The sequence below is a fragment of the Balaenoptera physalus genome (assembly GCF_965194825.1).
Source record: "Balaenoptera physalus genome assembly, chromosome: 9".
In the NCBI taxonomy this organism is placed as follows: Eukaryota; Metazoa; Chordata; class Mammalia; order Artiodactyla; family Balaenopteridae; genus Balaenoptera; species Balaenoptera physalus.
Genome location: NC_138888.1, coordinates 96,504,387 through 96,525,524, shown reverse-complemented (window position 1 = coordinate 96,525,524; position 21,138 = coordinate 96,504,387). Strand labels below are relative to the sequence as shown.

Below are 21,138 nucleotides of genomic sequence, written 5' to 3'. Positions count from 1 at the left end.
CACAAATCCAACCCAACTACAGACACGAGTTACCAATACTAACCACGTCACCAATGTGCAGCCATAAGTTTTGTCAGATTCAGTGAGATATTGATCACGCTAAGCAATTCTGATAAAACAGCATGGAAACTCACGGAAGGGGAGACAATACAACAGACAAAAGGAGGATTTCCTTCACACTATGGTGAACACATTCATACACACATACGTGCAACTTAAGAATTTTTTCTAATACATTCAATTTGAGTTTTAAAAATCAGAATCTGTCTCATCTATATACAAGCAATTACTCAATGTCTTTTTAAAAAAAACACACACAAAATAGTATTCTCCTGAATACTATTCAACAACTGCAAAAGCAGTGATCTGAAACCAGGCATATCTTGTGCCTAGTGAGAAGCACCCGGGGTGACTGTAATGTAACGAGGTCAGAACCAGCACAAGGTATACCAGTGTAATCAGAGAATCCGGCAGAAGAGAAGCCAGCCAGTCAAAAGCACAGCAACACAAACACCACGCAGGACTTGCCTCTCATTTACCACACAAGCTGCTCAGCTAGTTTCATTATATGAAAGTTATTTTGCTTCTAGGGAAAATATCCCTTCCATTGGTTAGCCATCCTCATTGTGAAAGGACTGTGAAGTTGTCCTTTGTCGTATTTCTGTTACCTGCCAGAAAATGATAACTTGGCAGAAATATTTTGATCACTATTAAAGCATCGTTACAACCTTTGTGTTTAGAAAACAATCGGATAATTCTGAGAAAGAGATGCCTTTCTGATTCCTTAAAAAGAATTCCCAGTGATCGTCATAATTCCTAAATGTGTTATCACACAGTGGAACAGTGAGAATCAAAGGAAACAGACAACACAGAGTCGGAGAGAGCTCTCTTCTTGTGGAAACAGAAATTTCTTAAGAGAGTAAGTAGCTGTGTATTTTGGTCTTACCTGACTGGCAGCTCGTCTAACCAAAGGTACGTCCTTTATGGAGGTAGCTTATCCTTGGAAGAACCCAGTGGCTTGCCCCACAGCCCAAGAGAGACTGCAGTTCTGGAAAACTATCCAGCCCAAAAGAATACAGAGGAGAAAGCTTTTCCCACTTTCTTTCCTAGGACTAGCCAATAGCTGAAGTCATGCAGGAAACTGGGTAGAGAGAAGGGGAAAGCAGCTTCTTCTCCCTGAAATCCCGATCAGCAGAAATTGGAGGCTGTTGTATATCTCCCACCCAGACTTTTGTTTAAAAGTTTTTTCAACTGTTGCTAGGTGTTGGGTTCTGAGATTAGGTTTCTCCTCTTCTGCTCCCTTCACAGCATTGTCAGAGCAGTGACTTTGTCGAGAAGCTGAGCTCGCGTGTGCTATATTTAACCAGTGTTCTCAGCAAGTCAAGCCTGTCAACAGCTGAGAAGTTTGGAGCCGGCTCTGCTCAGTTCCTCGGCAGCTGGGTTATCAGTGGATACAGCTCTGCTCACCCTGTAAAAGATTGCGGGGAAACGGCAGACCCTTTTAAGGACTGCTGCTCATTACACAGAGGTAATTATTGTTGGAAGCCCTTAAATGCAGATTGTGATTTGGAACCTAGGTTTTAAAATCTGAAAAGAAACAGCAGCAGTTGCCTTGAGCAGAGCAATTTATCAATGCAATACTCTTCTCAATTAGGCTTTCTCAGATAAACGGTCTTAAATAGAAAAGGCTTTTCAAACTGTATGACAACTCTTGGGAAAATTCACAGTAAGAGGTCATTCCCAGGCAGCTTTTTACATTGATGTGTTGCATTCGTAGCTAGATTACATTCATACCTGGCATATCAGACTTAACCAGCTTATATACCTGACTGTTATTAAAGTAAGTTTATCATAAAGGAATGTCTATAACATTATGTTTTTTGAAAGGAAAATCTTAGCGTTCTCACTCAGGTCATTCATTCAAAGCAAGAAATGGAGAACACTCCAGGAAAACCAGGACTTCAGACACCTCTGGTTGTCAACAGCTTTGTCTCATCATTAACCCTCCAATCTCCAAAACCAGAGAGCGATCACTTCTACCCTGAACTCCAACATAAAGAATGTCTCAAGATATTTTTATTTGCTTTATTCTATGTCAGAAAATAGTATGAATCTTCCAAGATTAAGAATCATGGAAAAAAGTGTGCTTAAAACTATTCTTAGGACTCCCTTACTAATTACATATGTGAAATTAACAGTAAGAGGACCTGAGAGAGTGTCTTTTAGCCACAAAGTAGGAAGGGAGACACACATGCACACACGTGCTCACACACACAAAAACACACACCATTACTGGCTAACACACTAGAATATTGCCCTGACAAAAATCTTGCCAATACCACTAAAAATGTTGACCCCTTTCCTGAGATCAATTTGTCAGTTTAAAGATACCGTTTTTAATGATACCCTTTTTTGACATGCAAACTGAAGTTGGACCAAGGAGACATGTAAAGGCATAGATTGCATATTTTAAGTGTTGCATACTTGCGAAAAGAGGCTTAATATGCTAGAGAACCCTGATGTCTGTCTGGGAAAGGCTGCCACTTTTCACAAGGGGTGTGTGTGTCCTTCTTTTTAAAGAAATGACACTTACCTCCAAGGTTAGTTGATCCCACACCTCAACCTATGAGAAAACATCTCAGCTCCCCTCAACCCACCCACTTCACTAACAGCATTCATCCTCTCCCTCTGATTTCTTTACTACTGTTCACATATAAAATTGCATTTGTTCAGATTCTTCTTAGCCCTTCTGGGTCTGGGCCAACGCTGATTTTTTAAAAAAGATTTCTATTAAGATGAAAGCATTCTTATCAACTATACTCCAAAAAAAGAAAACAAAGATGAAAGTATTCTTATAAGAACTGACTCTTCTAGAACGCTACTGGATCTTTTAGAGACCATCTATCCACAGTCCCTAAAAAGTGGGTTCTAATAGGCAGTGGAAGTGTGTGACGGGGCTGTGAGATGGTTCAGAGTGACCAGGAGAATTTTTTTAAAAAATTACAAAGTGGGTGGGGTGGGGAGATAATTGTTTGAAAAATGCCCACACACTCATACCCCACATGCAATAGCGCCCCCTTCCCTAAAGAGGACTTGGGGAATGTATCATTTCATCCCTCCTAAGAGTTCATTTTATAGATGCCTCCAGTCCAAAAGGAAGCAGAGAAGTATGTTAGCCAAAGTCAAGAAGACTGAGGGCCTTTCTCACCTTCTGAGATGGCCCACACTCTGTCTGTGCAGTGTGTATCTCTCCAAATAAATCCACTTCTTACCCATCACTTTGTCTCTCACTGAATTCTTTCTGCGATGGGACGTCAAGAACCTGAGCTTCTGATCAGGTCGGTGCTTTGTGACCACCTGGAGGTGGGGGATAGGGTGGGAGGGAGGGAGACAGAAGAGGGAGAAGAAATGGGGATATATGTATATGTATAGCTGATTCACTTTGTTATACAGCAGAAACTAACACACCATTGTAAAGCAATTATACGTCAATAAAGATGTTAAAAAAATAAAATAAAGTAAATCCATTACTTCTAAAAAAAAAAAACCTGAGCTTCATTAAGTCCTGAAGCCAGGTATAAAAAAAAAAAAAAAGAAGACTGAGGGGAAATAACCCACTTTGCCTTTATGGGCCTAGGTAATTCCATTGAGAGGGTGATAGTTATTTATTTCTTCCCTAACTATCCAGACAATTAGAGGTTTTAGTGGGGGTTTTTTTTCTTCTTTTATGAAAACCTAGTCCCCCACCGTTGTTTTCTTTAACCTTTGGACTAGCTGTTCATTATTGCTGTTAGTTTATTTCTAAAATGTGGTAACAAGCAACAGCGTACAAAGTATTTCATATAATTAGATACTATTGCTACCTTCAAATTATGTTCTTTAATCGGGCTAGGCATATGTGCTGGTCTGACTCAGTACTCCACAGTCATCAGTCTCTCTCATTCTCTCATGCTCTCTCTCTCTCTCTCACACACACACACACACACACACACACACTCTCTCCATCTCTCTCTATAAAGTGAATTTATTTTGAAGGCTTCCCCCAGCCGCTGGGAATGATTATTCAGACAAAAGCATTTCCTACATAATCCACAGAGGAAGTAGTGCATTAAGAACTATTAGAAATTTGTGTTTTGTATACAGTCAACAAGGAACCAATTTTTCAACACATGTTGTTAATATATTACCATTCAGCGGCATCCTTTTCCCCGCCTTAAGTGTGAGCATTATTCTGAGAACCTCCAATAAACTTACAACTAAAGCTGAATTTCCCAACTTCAAGAATGAATCACGATGAAACTTTTTAATAAGAAGATAGATTAACGTTATCAGTGAGAAAAAAGCGGATGAATTGTAAGGGAGGTGGCACACTATGTCTGTATCCGTTTATAAGACCAAAATTTACCACATTGTTCATTTAAAGAGGCATAGTGATTTTTAAGTTAAAAGTTTATGTTATTTCATATATACAGGGAAGAGAAAAATAGACATTGACTTCAAAGCGATGCTCAGGGCAGCAGGGGGTGGGGGCCCAGGTCCAAGGGGAGTTTCCAGACCTGCCCTGTTCCGCACATTGGCTGGCTTTAAGACTGGAATGTAAGCTCCCAGGTAGCACAGAATGTTTCCTGTTTGTTCCTTACTAAATACTCAAGCACCATAGTAAGTGTTCAATAAACAGGAATGATTGAATGAGCAAATGAACATGTAAAAGATGAAAGAAAAGATGAAGAAAACTTTAGAGCATATTATCCGTAAACTTATGGAAAATAAATCTAGGCTCTCTGGACAGTCATTATTAGCTGCACATTCAAAGTTGTAGAAAGAAATTCTTAGATTGTAAATTAATTATTCTGAAATTTTTAAATTTCAAAGGAAAGTAATAGATTTCTGGATAATAATAAAGATACCTGTGTAACATATTATACGCTAGGCAGAGTTCTAAGGGCTGGACATGTACTAACCCACTTAATTCTAACAATAACCCAGTGAGGTCGGTGTTATTGTTGTCCCTCATTTTACAGGCAAGAAAACTGAAGCATAGAGATATTAAGTAACTTGACCAAGGTCACATGTTAGTAAGTGACAGAGACAGAATTTGAACTAGGGAGTCTGGTTCCAAAAATTTGTGTTCTTAACCACATAACTGTCTCTTACATATGTTAGTCACAGTAATCTATTCTTCACAGTCACTGAGAGTCAAAATGTATAGACTTTTTTATACCTGAAGATATATGCTCTGAGCAAAAACATACACTTAAAACTCCACAGCTTTGAGGCAGATAGAAAAAAAAGTGGCATAATTTCATGATCAGCATAGTAAAATAAAAGCTTATTGGAAATGAAGTCTTGTTGAATACCAGAAAAGAGAAAATTGGACTGAAAAGAAGATAATTGCTTTGAGGAAAAAAAAAAAAATCTATTTTTAAGCAAAGGATATGAGCTGTTCAGTATTCTCTCTAAAACAAACAATGCATGATGAATGAGTTCACTGCTTAGCAAAATTCTAAAATTACATTCTAAAAATATAATTTTGGTCTATGATTTGATAAGCAATTCAAAAATGTTTATGAACTATGCATTCACAACCAAAACTTCTCAAAGACATAATCAACAGCAAGAAAAAACAAAAAACAAAAAACAAAAAACAATGGGGATGGAAGGATTGATATACATTAGCTAGTTCTTTGGTATCAAAATGATAGTTTGATATATTTGCTATAGTCAGGTTTTACAATTTGCAAATACTTACACTTTCTATTAATCTAGCTATACTTCTATTTAGATTTTACAAAACTTTAAAAGAAGTAGTACTAATACGTATTTTGTAATATCTACAAATATTCATAATAGAATAACTACTTTGTCCTATTTACAAATAAAATGGTGTCACACCTACATTTATTCATAAAATATTTAACTAAATTATTTATTTTCCCAACAGTTTCAGAAAAAGGAGAGGCAAGACTAGGTTTAAAAGTTATAAGATAATAATAACTTACTATTATTAAAAACCCCACTTCCCTGTTTATGTGCTTGAAAGTAGGTTAATAGAATTTAACCCCGGTAGTTATTATATAAGACCATATTCTGCATACATTTACAGTTCACAAGCATCTTATTTTTTGAAAGGGTCAGATGACATGTGCCTGAGTGTATTTCCTTCTTCCTTTCCTATTCTAAAGTCATCTCTCACTCTTGCTCAATACTGTAAATCTTAATGGTAATGGATGACTTTTAACAATTTTTTTTTAATGGAGTGAGACATTTACTCTCCAAGAAATAGACACAGAATCGGAAAACCAGTGATTGGGCACAGAGCCGTGCAGAATAATGTACTTTTCCCCACAAACGTATGGGTTTGTATATACACACTATGCAGATACTTATAGTTAATTCTGAAAAGGGCTGCCTTGAAAGCACAGTGGTTAAGACCTCTGAGTCGGAAGTCAGGCAAAGCTAGTTTGAATTCAGACTCCATTACTTATTACCCGTGTGAACTTAGCAAATTACTTTATTTCACCCAACCCGCCTTTACCTCTTCTATACGATTAATAAAGGAAGTTAAGACTATTCATAATAGCCAAACACTAGAAACTCTCTAAATCAGCGGTCCCCAACCCTTTTTGGCACGAGGGACCAGATTCACGGAAGACAATTTTTCCACGGACGGGGTGTGGGGGGCTGGTTCAGGTGGTAACGCGAGCGATGGGGAGCGAGCGATGGGGAGCGGCAGGTGAAGCTTCGCTCATTTGTCCGGTAGCTGTCCGTGGCCTGGGGGCTGGGGACCCCCGCTCTAAATGCTTTCTGCAATTGAGTGGCTACACTGTGGTACAGTCAGACAATGGTGTGCTATACAGCAATGAGGACAGACGTGCAAAAATGCGGATAAATCTCTCGGACAAAATGTTAAATGAAAGAAGCCAGACCCAAAACAGTACACTGTATGATTCCATGCATACCGAGTTCAAAAACAGGCAAAACTAATCTAGGGTGCCAGAAGTTACCCTTGGGATGTGGGGACACGACTGGAAATGAGAACAACGGGGGCTTCTGTGGCACCGGCGATGTTCTAGGTATATCAATGGGTTCAGTCTGCAAAAACTAACCAAGTTGCGCACGTACGATTTATGTATTTTTCTGTCTGTATGTTACAATTTAACGGAAAGTTTAAAAATTAAAAATAAATTTGAGTATATACTCCCTGAGAGTTCTTATCTTCTGAAATATATACAGATAAAATAAAACGATATCTGGAATTTACTGCAAAACACTGTGGTGTGAGGGAGGAAGAGAAGTGGGCGAGAGGGCAATGAAACAAGATTGGCCAGAAGTTGACAGTTACTGAAGCTGGGTAACGGGTAATCATTACAGAGCTCTCCCTACTTTCACGCAGGTTTTAAGTCTTCTATAACAAAATATCTTCAAAACAGTGCTTACTATTGGACACATGAGTAGATACTCAATAAGTATTAGTTATTATCTTCATTATTAATATTATCTTCATTACTAATATGACAGTCATCTTAAAATATCTGTATGAACTGAACTCTTCGGATCTAACTGAGTCTTGACGTGGAAGACACATGGAATTCCCCTGACGTCATGCGCTAATTAAGAAGACAACTGGATTAAAAAAAAAAAAAAGAAGAAGAAGACAACTGGATTAATATTAATAACACACTATTAGCAACTGAGATCAAAAGTTTAAAGAGAAAAAAAAGTAAGGAAACTAAAAAGGCCCACCTTAGGCAAATTAGTCCTTAAACCACAGGGGAAACAGGCTCAATTCTTGCTTTCATCAACAAAACTCATCAACATATTGCTCTGCCTATCTGATAATGAAAAGGAAAACTGTCGAGAAAGTAAGATGTCTAGGCATTAAAAGCTGTAGGCCAACAGAGGTGGTTACTAACAGGAAATGTTGTTACAAGGGTGAAAGACTCGGTGAAAAATTCAGGGTGAGCAATGCTCAGAAATACTTGAATTTGATAATCCATCTTACAGCTGAGCAGGCCTTCATATGCTTAATATTTGCATTTCTTTACCCCTTTCATCTGGAAATGTGGTAATAATTCACCTGGGAGAGGTGGAACAAATAATCAGGGACAAGAAAGTGTTTTGAAATGATGAAATATCTAAAAATGTTGTACCTCAAAGCTTTCCTTTTAGTCCCTACCTTGAGGACTGTGAGGAAATCAACCATATGATGAAATGATGAAGAAAGTTCTTAAAAAGGCTAGTGTTAAGTAAATATAATATAAAAATCTGAATCTACAGAATGTAGAAATCAGAATCATTAGGTAGAGTGAGACAATAAAAAAGTAAATGAAAATCACAAAGCAGGAGTTTTTTAAAGCAAACTGACTTCCACACCTTAATTATAAGTTCCCTGTTGACTCTTTAGCCATAAAAGTAACATTGCAGAAGAATGTTTAATTATTTAATGAATCAGAAAGAAGTTCCCTGAATGTTAAGTGAAAACAGCAGGTAATAAAATAGCATTAGTGAATTATTGTATTATCACATGGCGATAGATATATAGAAAATAGATATGATATAGATATAAATATTTCATCCCACACCATGCATATGTATTTCTACAGAAATACATACATATATATTTATATATGTGTATGTATATTTATATCTGAACTACATAAATGACAGCAATTACAATGGTTATCTTTTCCTACGTTTTCTAAATTTTTAATTGATGTTTTGTTTTCATAGTAGGAAAATAAGATTACTTAAAATCATTTTTTGGGGGGAGAGGGATAAATTGGGAGATTGGGGTTGACATACACTACTATATATAAAACAGATAGCTAATAAGAACCTACTGTACAGCACAGGGAACTCTACTCAGTACTCTGTAATGGCCTATATGGGAAAAGAATCTGAAAAAAAAAGAGTGGATATATGTATATGTATAACTGATTGACTTTGCTGTACACCTGAAACTAACACAACATTGTAAATCAACTATACTCCATAAAACTTTTTTTAAAAAATCATTTTTCGTTGGTGGTTTTCCAATATTTTCCTGAGGTGGAGACTTGAAGACCTGTGCTTGGTATGACTTGCCTTTCTGGTTACTATTCAGGATTTCAATGAACTTGCCTTATGATAATGTAATAATTAAACAAACTAAAACAGCTGAATTTTGTCTGGTGTGGGTCTGGAATTCATTATTTGAATTCCTCTTAATATTTGCTCAGAGGAAAAGAAAAAGGTCATCTTTTCATGATTCTTCAAAATGAACTACAGTTGCTTTGCTTTCCATGCTTTTTCTACTCTATTATCCTCACAAATGTCTTAATTCTTCATACCATTACAACATTGCATTTGTTTCTGTAACTTCCTCCCATGACATTTTCCCTCTGAGGCATAGATTGTGTTTGGGCTCTGCCTGGAAATTCTGCATGGTGCCAGGAGGAAATATTTTCACCTTTATGGCTTACCTGAGGAAAGTTTCCAGCCATTGTGCTGCTGTGGACTGTTAGTGACTAGGGACAGAGAAACACTTTTTGCACTTCCCCAGCAATATCCGGAATATGACATCACTATCTGAATATGTCTCATGGTAGAAAGAGCCCTGGGAAAAAGGAGAATTTGCTCTGACCTCAACTAGTGAACAATTTTTTTAAATGGTTTAATCCCTCTGAGCCTATTTCCTCCATTGACAAGTGGAGGTAATGGAATTTAATCCACACATCCCACCATCACTCTGTACCCTCCACCACTGTGTCAGTCACGTTACATAAGTTAACGGTGAGCCAGTGCCCTAAGAGTGGGCACGGAACGTGAGAGGGAACAGGGTCTCACCGTCCACTTTCACTACCTAAAATCATTCTCATTGCCTAAAATTAATTTTGTTAACTAAAATGTGTTACTTGTTATAAGCTTTGTTTCTAATATAAACAGCTTTTTTAACAAAACATAATTTACTGCTTAAGTTTTTTATATATTTCTAAACTGTTGAAAACAGTGTAAAATAAGTAAAAGTAAGAAAGCAGGAATGTTTCTTTTCAAAAACTGCTGATTAAATTAGTTGTAGCTTTGCTAAAGGAAAAAAAAAAAAGATGTTACAGTTCCGAGGCCAAATTTTGCACATTTATGCCAACAAATAGTATTCTAATCCCCTGTCTGCATTTGCTTAGAAATCCTGTCATCTGTAAAGCAGGTGCCTTCAAATGTAAATTTGACTGGCAGCATTTGTCAGAAAATGAATACACGCATTATGGAAGCTGTGGACTTAAGCCACACACCCAAACTCTGCACCTCCAGATGTTTTCAGATTATAAACAAGTAGACGGAATGAGAGGCTAGGCTTTGAGGAGGGAGCTGACAGTGAGTGGTGACAAGAGCGCAGCTCATTTCAGTGCCCGTCCAGACCTGCAGACAAGAAGGGTGGCCCAACACTAGACCAGTTTCCTCAAGGAAACGTGAGTTCTACATTTGCCTTGTGGAATTCAATCAGAATTTGCTGTAGAAGTTTATGTAATAAACAAATGGGGAGCATTTTCTCCGTGTGAGGCTCTAAAGTGATGGGTCTCAACTGAGAGCATTTCTGTGCCCCAGGGACGTTTGGCAGCACCTGGAGACATTTTTGGTTGTCCCGACGGAGGAATGCTACTGGCATCCAGTGGGTAGAAGCCAGGGATGCTGCGAAATATCCTACAATGCACAGGACAGCTGTCCAAAACAAAGAATTATCCAGTCAGAGTGTCAACAGCGCCAAGGTTGAAAAACCCAGCAAGCGCTAGAGGATTAAAGACAGGAATACAGAAGTAACTGCCCTCAAGAGCTTAGAGTGTGGTAATGAAGATGAGGCAGATACACAACAAGATGGGCAAAGCAAGAAGGGCTATAAGAAATACATGGAGGAAAAATTACTTATAGCTTCGGAGGTCAGGGGAAACTCTGAAAAATAAAACTATAAATATCCATCTTAACATTCCTATAATAACCAAACATAAAGAAGTTACTTATTTTTACAATTCATTTTTCTATAAATAACCATAAGTTAACCACCAAATACTTATAGCAAACATCCTCCCTATTCCTGAAACTGTATTAAATTCCCTGGAAAGACAAAGTGGAGTAAAACAGAGTCACTATCCTCTGGAGCTCAGAGAGAAGTTACATCCCCAATTCCACATTAACATTATCAAGATTCATTTCTCCAAATATATCATGCATGCCAATTATGTACCAAACACTATGTGTGGCACAGAACTTAGGCAAGGTTCCTGCCCTTGAAGCACACACTGTCTCTTGGGGGAGAGAGACAAAAATCAAATCAACAAATGCGTGATTTCAAGCATGTGAATTCTGTTTTTAAAAATATTAGACTATCGTCCAAAAATCCTGAAAATCTCCTCCCACAAAACACCTAGAAATGCGAGCTAAAATATCACTAACATTCTTTTTGAAAACCAGCTGAACCTGAAAGAAACTGTAGGAAACCATTAAGGGCCCCAAAGAGGGAAATGAAAACAAGAGCAGGGAACATAAACTGACAATGAGATCCTTGGGGCTTGAGGGGGGGTGGGTATTAGTCTCAAAAACCAATAGATCTTTTTGACCGAAATAGGATATGAAGCCTCAGATCCCAGAGATTAGGATCTGGAAGTGAGATCCCTGAATAAAACTAGGACACTTGAACTTAAAAAAAAACGCAGGCATAGGAAAATAAGAAGGTAGCTTAATCATCTTGGCTTGGGCTGGATGAGGAAAAAAGAAAAAATAGCCTATGCTGAGAATTCATTACCATATACCAGGTTTCAGTAGGTCTGATGAGCAAATGCACACCACTCACATTGTTTGAGAATCCCCAATCCAAGATTTCAGTATAAGAAGCCCCAGACTGGTAATCCCACAGACTATCTAGCAAAAGCAAATGTCCATCCATACAGGCCACCCCTGGGACCAGCCACATCTCCACGTGGCTCATCAGGGAGCCGTGACCAGCTCTGTGGCGCTCCACCTTGCACTGCCTCCCGTCCTTCCTCTGTCCTCTCTTCCGTTAGTCTCACTGCCCTGGGATGATACCTAGCAAGTAAAGCTTAGTACATAATCCTTGTCTCAGGTCCTGCCTTCTAGGTAACCTGAGCTAAATTAGGGACTCTTGTAAGAGAAGGCCTATTTGAGGTGCTGCCGTTTTAACCTGAGACCTGAAGGGCAAGAAGGCTATGCAAACTGTAGAGAAGAGGAGTAATCCCTGTCCAAAGGCTGATGTGGAACAGAGCACAGAACCTTCAGGAAACATAAAGAAGGCAATGGCAGAGCATAGGAGAGAGAAGTTTGGAAAGCTACGCTGAGTCCAGTCATGTAGAACAGAGGTCTTGGGCCTGAATCTGGTTCACAGCTCTGTGTGTGTGTGTGTGTGTGTGTGTGTGTGTGTGTGTGTGTGTGTGTGTGTGTGTTTTCCAGTTTTACTGGGATATAATTGACGTACAATATTGTACAAGTTTAAGGTGTATGACATAGTGATTGGATATTTGTGTATATTGTGAAACGATCACCACATTAAGTCTAGTTAACATCTCTCAATCACCTCACATAGTTACAAACTTTTTTCCTTGTGATGAGAACTTTTAAGGTCTACTCTCTCAGCAACTTTCAAATATACAGTACAGTATTATTAACTATAACCACCATGTTGTACATTAGATCCCCAGGAATTATTTATCTTATAACTGGAAGTTTGTACCTTTTGACCCCATTCACCAAATTCCCCCACCCCCTACCTCTGGCAACCACAGATCTGATCTCTGTTTTATGAGTTTGGCTTTTTTAGATTCCTGCATGTGTGTGTTTTTAAATTAGTTGTCAGAAGTTGAAAATAAGGAGATATCACACAATAATTTCTGAATTTTCAAGAAAATTCAAAGGATTTGTCAGCCGTGGGCCTGTATTCTTACATGGCAACCATCAGCTAGATCCACCCCTTGAGACAAGGCCTGTGGTCTCAAGTTCACCACTGTCCCAAGCCAGCCTTTTTCATTCATTTATGTTGCTGATTTGGCCTCCATGGGAGTTTGAAATTATAGCTCCTAATTTAGGGCTTTATAGGTTATGGTAAAAAAAAGAAACGTTGGATTGTATCCTAAGACAAGGATAGCCCTTAAAGCAGAGGTCCCCAACCACCTTTTCGGCACCAGAGACCGGTTTCACGGAAGACAGTTTTTCCACGGGGGTTGGGGTTGGTTCAGGCGGTAATGGGAACGATGGGGAGCGATGGGAGCTGCAGATGAAGCTTCTCTCGCTTGCCCGCTGCTCACCTCCTCCTGTGAGGCCCGGTTCTTAACAGGATGCCGACTGCTACCGGTCCGTGGCCCGGGGGTTGGAGACCTCTGCCTTAAAGTATTTTAAGCAAGGGAATGGTGTGATCTGACTTACATATACTCTATTCACTGTAAAAAAAAAAAAAAAAAAAAGAAAAGAAAAGAAAAAAAATAGATTGAGAGAACTGAAAATGGAAAAGAGGATACAAATGAGAAGACTATTGCAGGAGTCTGGGTGAAAGATCACGGTGTCTTGAAAGAGAGAGGTTGCGATGGAAATGAAGAGAAGTAAATGGATTAAAGGGTGTTTTGGAAGCAGAAAGTGTAGTATTTACTGAAAGATTAGATATCGAAGGTGAGAGAGAGAATCAAAAATGACTTGTCCTGTGTTATGAACACCTGAGCCTTCTATGGTCAACAGCTGAAGGGACATCCGTTGATAACTCTTGGTACGTGGAGTGCTGAACACATGCTGGAAGGGGTACAGATGAAAGAAACTCGAAGGCCTTAAGGAGTTCGAATCTTATTGGTAGAGGTAGGACTGATGCAAATGTAGGCACTTAGAAGTTATACAACTTATGAAATAGATCACTGTGACGACCAGAATACTAATAACAATAGCTGACATTCACTGAGGATGTATCATGTACCCAGTACATACATCTCACGTAGTTCTCAGAAAACCACCGAGAGTTAGGCACTATTATTATCTCTATTTTACACTTGGAAAAATAAAAACGTAGTGAAATTAAGTGACTCGAATAAGATCATAAAGCTTGTAACTGGCAGAACTGGGATTTGGACCCAAACAGACCAACTCCATTGGTCATCAGTTTAATCAGTAGTTAGACTGCACTTATATACATTTAGTGGGGTCACAAATTTACTGGCATACTGCAACTCAAGATATGCAAAGGAAATGTACCGCCTTTAATTTATCTGATACTGTTCTGAGCTTCCTCACAAGCCTCTATCAGCTGGTTAGAGGGTAAGGAATTAAACTTTCCTCAAGACTATTTAAAACTTACCTCCATTCAGTAATTGAAACAGTCCCTTTAGGAAATGTTCTGACCTATCTAGGAGAGAAGGGCAGACTTTTAGCCTTCCGCCCCATCCATGTGTACCAGTGCACATGCACGTACACACACACACCTCGGCTCTACAAGGTGTGTTGGGGTGTATGGGGGAGGGCTATGGTTTATGTGTGGACAGACAACCATTCAAGTTCTCCAATCTTACCCCTGATGTCCAGGTCCACCTGGTTTCCGCTTGCCCTGCCGGCATTCATGACTCAACTCCCTTGCTGGAATCACCCTTGATCTGGTCTCTTCGCTGACTTGGTAGCGCTCCCTGGCTGATGCATCTCCAGCTCAGCTCTCAGCAGTGCTGTAGAGCTACCCACGTCTATGACATTTCCTACATCTGGCCCAATAGTCCTCCTCCTGCCTCTGCTTCAGAGCCGCTCCCATCTCAGCAGGGTCCACGGCTGGGCTGACAATACAATTGATCAACCAAATTGAGACACTCATGAGAGTGAAAGGAAGGTTGATTATGATTACACAAGAACAACTGGGGTAAACTAAGACAGTCTCAAACTGGGACATAGGGCAGGCTCACCGGTTCCCAACTTAGCTCATTTGCAGATTCCCCTTCCAGAGTTTCAAGAACTCCTTAGACTTATTTATACAACATGGGACGGGGGAGGGGTCTTTGGAAAAGCTAAACTCTGAGTGTTCCGCTAGCCACATTGCACAGCCAAGTTCAGTCTGCTGGGGTTGAGTCCCATGTTAGCCCAAAATGCAATCTCTTTCAGATGATAAATGGAAATAGCCTCCCACACATCTATTTAACACAGCTCCTTCTCTTCCAGGAAAGCTCAGGGAGGGACATGGCTCAGATGCCACAGGGGAGAGTTACCTCCTCTTCACTACGGGAAAACTCTGTGACCCAAGTTTTCCAGACTTTCCCTTTGGTAAGTTAAATCAAAGCTAAAGGAGACTGGGAAAAACTCTCAACTCCAAAAAGCCTTGCTCTCAACCCTGTTGTCTTACTAAAGAAGTCCAGTGCCAGCCTCTCATAAGCCTCAAGACTCAGCTTTAGAAATAGAAGACTGTGAATGAAAAATAATTTCAGGGAAGAGGTGGAAATAAAATGTATTGGTTTAATACTTGCAAGATAAAATAACTAACACGCAGAAGGTATCCATTCTCAGCCATGTTCTGCCCATAGTGAGAGAAGTACATAATGTCGTTCAAAATTAAGATGCTTTACACAGACTTAATAAGCCGAATAAACATATGCCTTTGTCAGATACCCTGTCAGAACCATTAGATCTTCAGAGGTCAAGGTTCAGCTGATTTTAGAACAAAATCCTATTCTAAATATTCTATGGTTCTGTGATTTTATCTTTGACGAGCCAAAAAATATTTTTTTCTTTTATAAATTTGTTTTTTATTTTACTTATTTTTGGCTGCCTTGGGTCTTTGCTGCTGCACGCGGGCTTTCTCTAGTTGCAGCGAGAGGGGGCTACTCTTCGTTTAGGTGTGCGGGTTTCTCATTGCAGTGTCTTCTCTTGCTGCAGAGCACGGGCTCTAGGCACGCGGGCTTCAGTAGTTGTGGCACGTGGGCTCAGTAGCTGTGGCTCGAGGGCTCTAGAGCACAGGCTCAGTAGTTGTGGGCACGGGCTTAGTTGTGGCATGTGGGATCTTCCCTGACCAGGGCTTGAACCTGTGTGCCCTGCATTGGCAGGAGGATTCTTAACCACTGTGCCACCAGGAGAGTCCCATTCTTTTTTTTTTTAATTGAAGTAGAGTTGATTTACAATGTTGTGCTAATTTCTGCTGTACAGCAAAGTGACTCAGTTATACACATATACACATTCTTTTTTTATATTCTTTTCCAGTATGGTTTATCCCAGGAGACTGGATATAGTTCCCTGTGCTACACAGATTCACAGTCATAGAGAAAAGATTTATGGTTGCCAAGGGGCAGCGGGTGAGGGAGAGAGACGAACTGAAAGTTTGGGGTTGGTAGATGCAAACTATTACATTTAGAATGGATAAACAACAAAAACTATTTTATATCAGGTTTCCACTTAGGGCTTTGCTTACTCATTTAAGTATCTCAAACCTAAATTACAAGTTTTAATGTTTTGGGGTGGCATTAAATGGTTTTCCAAAATTGAGCAGGTTTTATTGAAAGGTCCCCAAAGCTTGTGATGTTTCACATTTTAATGGATTCAATTTTCTGTGTATTCTATTTAGTGCCAGGCAGTGGCAGCAATTGCATCTCACGTATATTGTTACTCTAGTTGAGTTAACATAACCCTAACTAAAAAAAGTTCTCTCTACCAATGTGCAAGTTTCCAAACATAACCAGAAAAGTACACAAATGCTGAGTAATCAGAGTTACGGAAGGCCCAAATAAGAAGAGGCCAGGCGGAGTTTGTCTGGAAAGGTTTTATAATGCCTCTATGATTAATAAACCTAAGGAAAACATCTGAAACTTCTTTGAAATGTTAAGAATGAACTATTGGAGAACAACTGGGCTTCAAAGAGTAGCAAAGTATGTGAGGCCATATCTCATTGGGGTGGGGGGAGGGGTGGGAGGAATCCCATACCCTCAATAAATTATTTAGAAAGGAGTAGAGGGTTGAGTTGGACAAATTTAGAAGAGTTTCTATTAATTCATCAACTCAAACTACTCCCTCCAAACCCTAAATCCCTGGATTTCCAAAGGAACTTCCTAGGACTTTGTGTTGCACACTGAATATTCCCAGAAATGCGGCTCCATATTGCATATCCGGATCAGATGGGACTTAACAAAAGGAAAGTGCATGGAAATCTGGATAGTTCTGTAAAATATCTTTAGACGCCTCGTATGTATGAAAAAGGGCTTAAGAAACGAAGTAAAGGAGAAGGCATAGAGCTTTATAAACTATAATAACATTAACAACATGCACTCGTTGAGTATCAACAAGGAGCAAGATTTGTTCCTAGGGCAAACGAAGCAACTGACAAAGGATTAATCTCCAAAATATACAAGCAGCTCATGCAGCTCAATATCAAAAAAAAAACCAACCCAATCCAAAAATGGGCAGAAGATCTAAACAGACATTTCTCCAAAGAAGATATACAGATTGCCAATAAACACATGAAAGATGCTCAACATCACTAATCATTAGAGAAATGCAAATCAAAACTACAATGAGGTATCACCTCACACCGGTCAGAATGGCCATCATCAAAAAATCTAGAAACAATAAATGCTGGAGAGGGTGTGGAGAAAAGGGAACCCTCTTGCAGTGTTGGTGGGAATGTAAATTGATACAGCCACTATGGAGAACAGTATGGAGGTTCCTTAAAAAACTAAAAATAGAACTACCATATGACCCAGCAATCCCACTACTGGGCATATACCCTGAGAAAACCATAATTCAAAAATATACATGCACCCCAGTAGTCACTGCAGTAGTATTTACAATAGCCAGGACATGGAGGCAACCTAAGTGTCCATCAACAGATGAATGGATAAAGAAGATGTGGTACATATATACAATGGGATATTACTCAGCCATAAAAAGAAACGAAATTGAGTTATTTGTAGTGAGGTGGATGAACCTAGAGTCTGTCATACAGAGTGAAATAAGTCATAAAGAGAAAAACAAATACCGTATGCTAACACATATATATGGAACCTGAAAAAAAAAAAAAAGGTTCTGACGAACCTAGGGCAGGACAGGAATAAAGATGCAGACGTAGAGAATGGACTTGAGGACACGGGGAGGGGGAAGTGTAAGCTGGGATGAAGTGAGAGAGTAGCATTGACATATATACACTACTAAATGTAAAATAGATAGCTAGTTGGAAGCAGCTGCATAGCACAGGGAGATCAGCTCGGTGCTTTGTGACCACCTAGAGGGGTGTGACAGGGAAGGTGGGAGGGAGACGCAAGAGGGAGGGGATATGGGGATATATGCATACGTATAGCTGATTCGCTTTGTTATACAGCAGAAACTAACACAACATTGTAAAGCAATTATACTCCAATAAAGATGTTATAAAAAAAAAAGGACGTGTTCCTAGGAACAGAAAGTTTTAAGTTTGTCCCTCCCTTCAAGATATTTCATCTAGCTGATGTGATAGAGAGCATAGCTAGAATGCACACAATTGTAATTAAATCAACACAACACAGAATTAGGTCAAAGAATCATAAACATGCCTCTTTAATGTGAGCGTGTGAGGAAGAGAAACTCTTTTTGAAAGGGTCTGGTTAATCAGAGATGCAGAAAGATAATCATTAGACAAAGAGTACACTGCATACATAACATAAAGATTAGCCAATTCTCAAATATTCATGATTATAAGGACAGAAATTATGCAGGTGATTGAAATATATCTATGAGATCCTCAAGTTCTATACAGTCAAATTTCAAAAATCTCACATTTTCTTACATCATGCATCAATTCCCCTAAACTACAGGGCCTAAGTCAGAGTTTCATCAGTCACTTGACTAAAAATCACTCCACAGTCACAAGGTGGTACTTTGTGCAAGATATTGCTGGGGGGAAAAGAGCCTGGTAACAGTAAGAACAGCAAGGAGTGGGGGGGGTCTCTCACTGGCCCATGTTTGTGGGGACTGACCTATAACTTAAGAAGCCCCCTCCAGCTGTCCCCCTCCATATCTCGTGCCAGATAAAGAGTCACAGAAGTCCTCTCCAGCAAGCTAAGACCCCACCCCTTTGACCTCCCAACAGTCCCACCCAGAGGCCAAGGGTCAAGAACCTGCTTTTTCCACGGTGCCCCTAATGCAACCTCCCCTCCCGCCCCCATGCTCCATGTTCCTCCTCTCTCCATCTCCAGTGGAGCGCCAGGCAAGCAGTAGATGAAGAACCTCGCCACAGGTCACAGGCACACCAGAGAGCTGCATGGTGACTGGATGGTAAAAGATGGTTACCCCCACCCCTGCTCTAGGAACTTATTCAGAACTGATGCCGGGATGTCCGTCGTGCTGATGGCACAGCCCTCCGCTCAGGTCAATTAGGTAAGCCTCAATTCAAATCAGGACACTGGAAATATGCAAGTGTGCAAAATTATGAGTGAGAGCAGGAAAAGTTCTAGGTAAGTGTATGGTTGGGTGAAAAGAAAAGATGCGGTGAAGTCCAAGCCCGTCATTAGTATGTAAATAGCTCTGTGACTCAGTTTCAGTGAAAGACACCACCAGATCGGTTGATAGGCTCATATCCTGTGCTCTTTCTGTGGCTATTGAGATTTACAAGAAGCTTAATCAAGCCTAAAATAGATGCTATACTACTAAGAGGTGGCAGAGAGTGTTGCTTGTGCACAGAAACCCCTTCTCCCTTTTCCCATGGTAACCGACCTGGGGCTGGATACTGATCACCCAGCTGGCCGGCGTTCCCAGGCTCCCCTGCCATTAGGTATGGCCTCGTGACCAAGTCCTCTCCACGAGAGCAGGAGTGTTGATGCTACTTCTGGGTCTGGCTGGGCCTAAGACAATGGGCAAACGCTCCTCCCCTCTCTTTTCCCCTTCCCACTGGCTGGAAGCTAGAAATGGCACTTTCTGCTTTGACCATGTAAACAAAGACATTACCCTCATGTCTCCTCCAGCTCCTACTGTGGGGCAGCAAGATAAAAGGAACGTGCTTCCCTGAATGGGAGGCCCGCGAATCTGTCCCACAGAACCCTGGACTAATACATAAGAAGGAAACATCTCCATTCTTCAAACCACTGTGTTTGGGATTTTTCTTTTTTGTACAGCAGCTTAGCCTTAAGCTGACTAATTCAGAAGAGAGAGTATGCTATAAAGAGAAGGGTATAGTAGTCAATAACAATATCTACTAGTAAGAGGTCCATTTAATTTTTTATTTTCATACCTATCTTTTATTGAAGCCTGGGAAAACATTGTACTAGTGTAGATGCCATATTAGTGCCCACCCCACATTCCTGAGGAAATTTCAGTAAGCTCTGGTGAGGGGATGGGAAAAGATATTCCATGCAAATGGAAATCAAAAGAAAGCTGGAGTAACAATACTCACATCAGATAAAATAGACTTTAAAATAAAGACTGTTACAAGAGACAAGGAAGGACACTACATAATGATCAAGGGATCAATCCAAGAAGAAGATATAACAATTATAAATATACATGAACCCAACATAGGAGCACCTCAATACATAAGGCAACCGCTGACAGCTCTAAAAGAGGAAATCGACAGTAACACAATAATAGTGGGGGACTTTAACACCTCACTTACACTAATGGACAGATCATCCAGACAGAAAATTAATAAGGAAACACAAGCTTTAAATGACACAATATGCCAGATAGATTTAATTGATATTTATAGGATATTCCATCCAAAACCAGCAGATCACACTCTTTTCTCAAGTGCACATGGAACACTCTCCAGGAAAGATCACATCTTGGGTCACAAATCAAGCCTCAGTAAATTTAAGAAAATTGAAATCATATCAAGGATCTTTTCTGACCACAACACTATGAGATGAGAAATCAATTACAGGGAAAAAAACATAAAAAACACATACACATGGAGGCTAAACAATACGTTACTAGATAACCAAGAGATCAATGAAGAAATCAAAGAGGAAATCAAAAAATACCTAGAGACAAATGACAATGAACACAAGATGATCCAAAACCTATGGGATGCAACAAAAGCAGTTGTAAGAGGGAAGTTTATAGCAATACAATCCTACCTCAAGAAACAAGAAAAATCTCAAATGAACAATTCAACGTTACACCTAAAGGAACTAGAGAAAGAAGAACAAACAAAACCCAAAGTTAGTAGAAGGAAAGAAATTATAAAGA

At 39.7% G+C, this 21,138-nt stretch overlaps 1 protein-coding gene across 2 annotated transcripts in view; it reads right to left on the bottom strand.

Annotated features, from left to right (window-relative positions):
• The window catches only part of FILIP1 (filamin A interacting protein 1), a 213,157-nt gene extending 194,054 nt beyond the window's left edge, over positions 1-19,103 (bottom strand). Inside the window, exon 1 of one of the 2 annotated variants that reach the window (XM_082474162.1) lies at positions 947-19,103. The gene's annotated coding sequence lies outside the window, so the exon portion shown is untranslated. The remainder of the gene's footprint in view (positions 1-946) is intronic. The other variant, XM_082474163.1, reaches the window with a different exon arrangement.
• Positions 19,104-21,138: the final 2,035 nt, after the last annotated feature.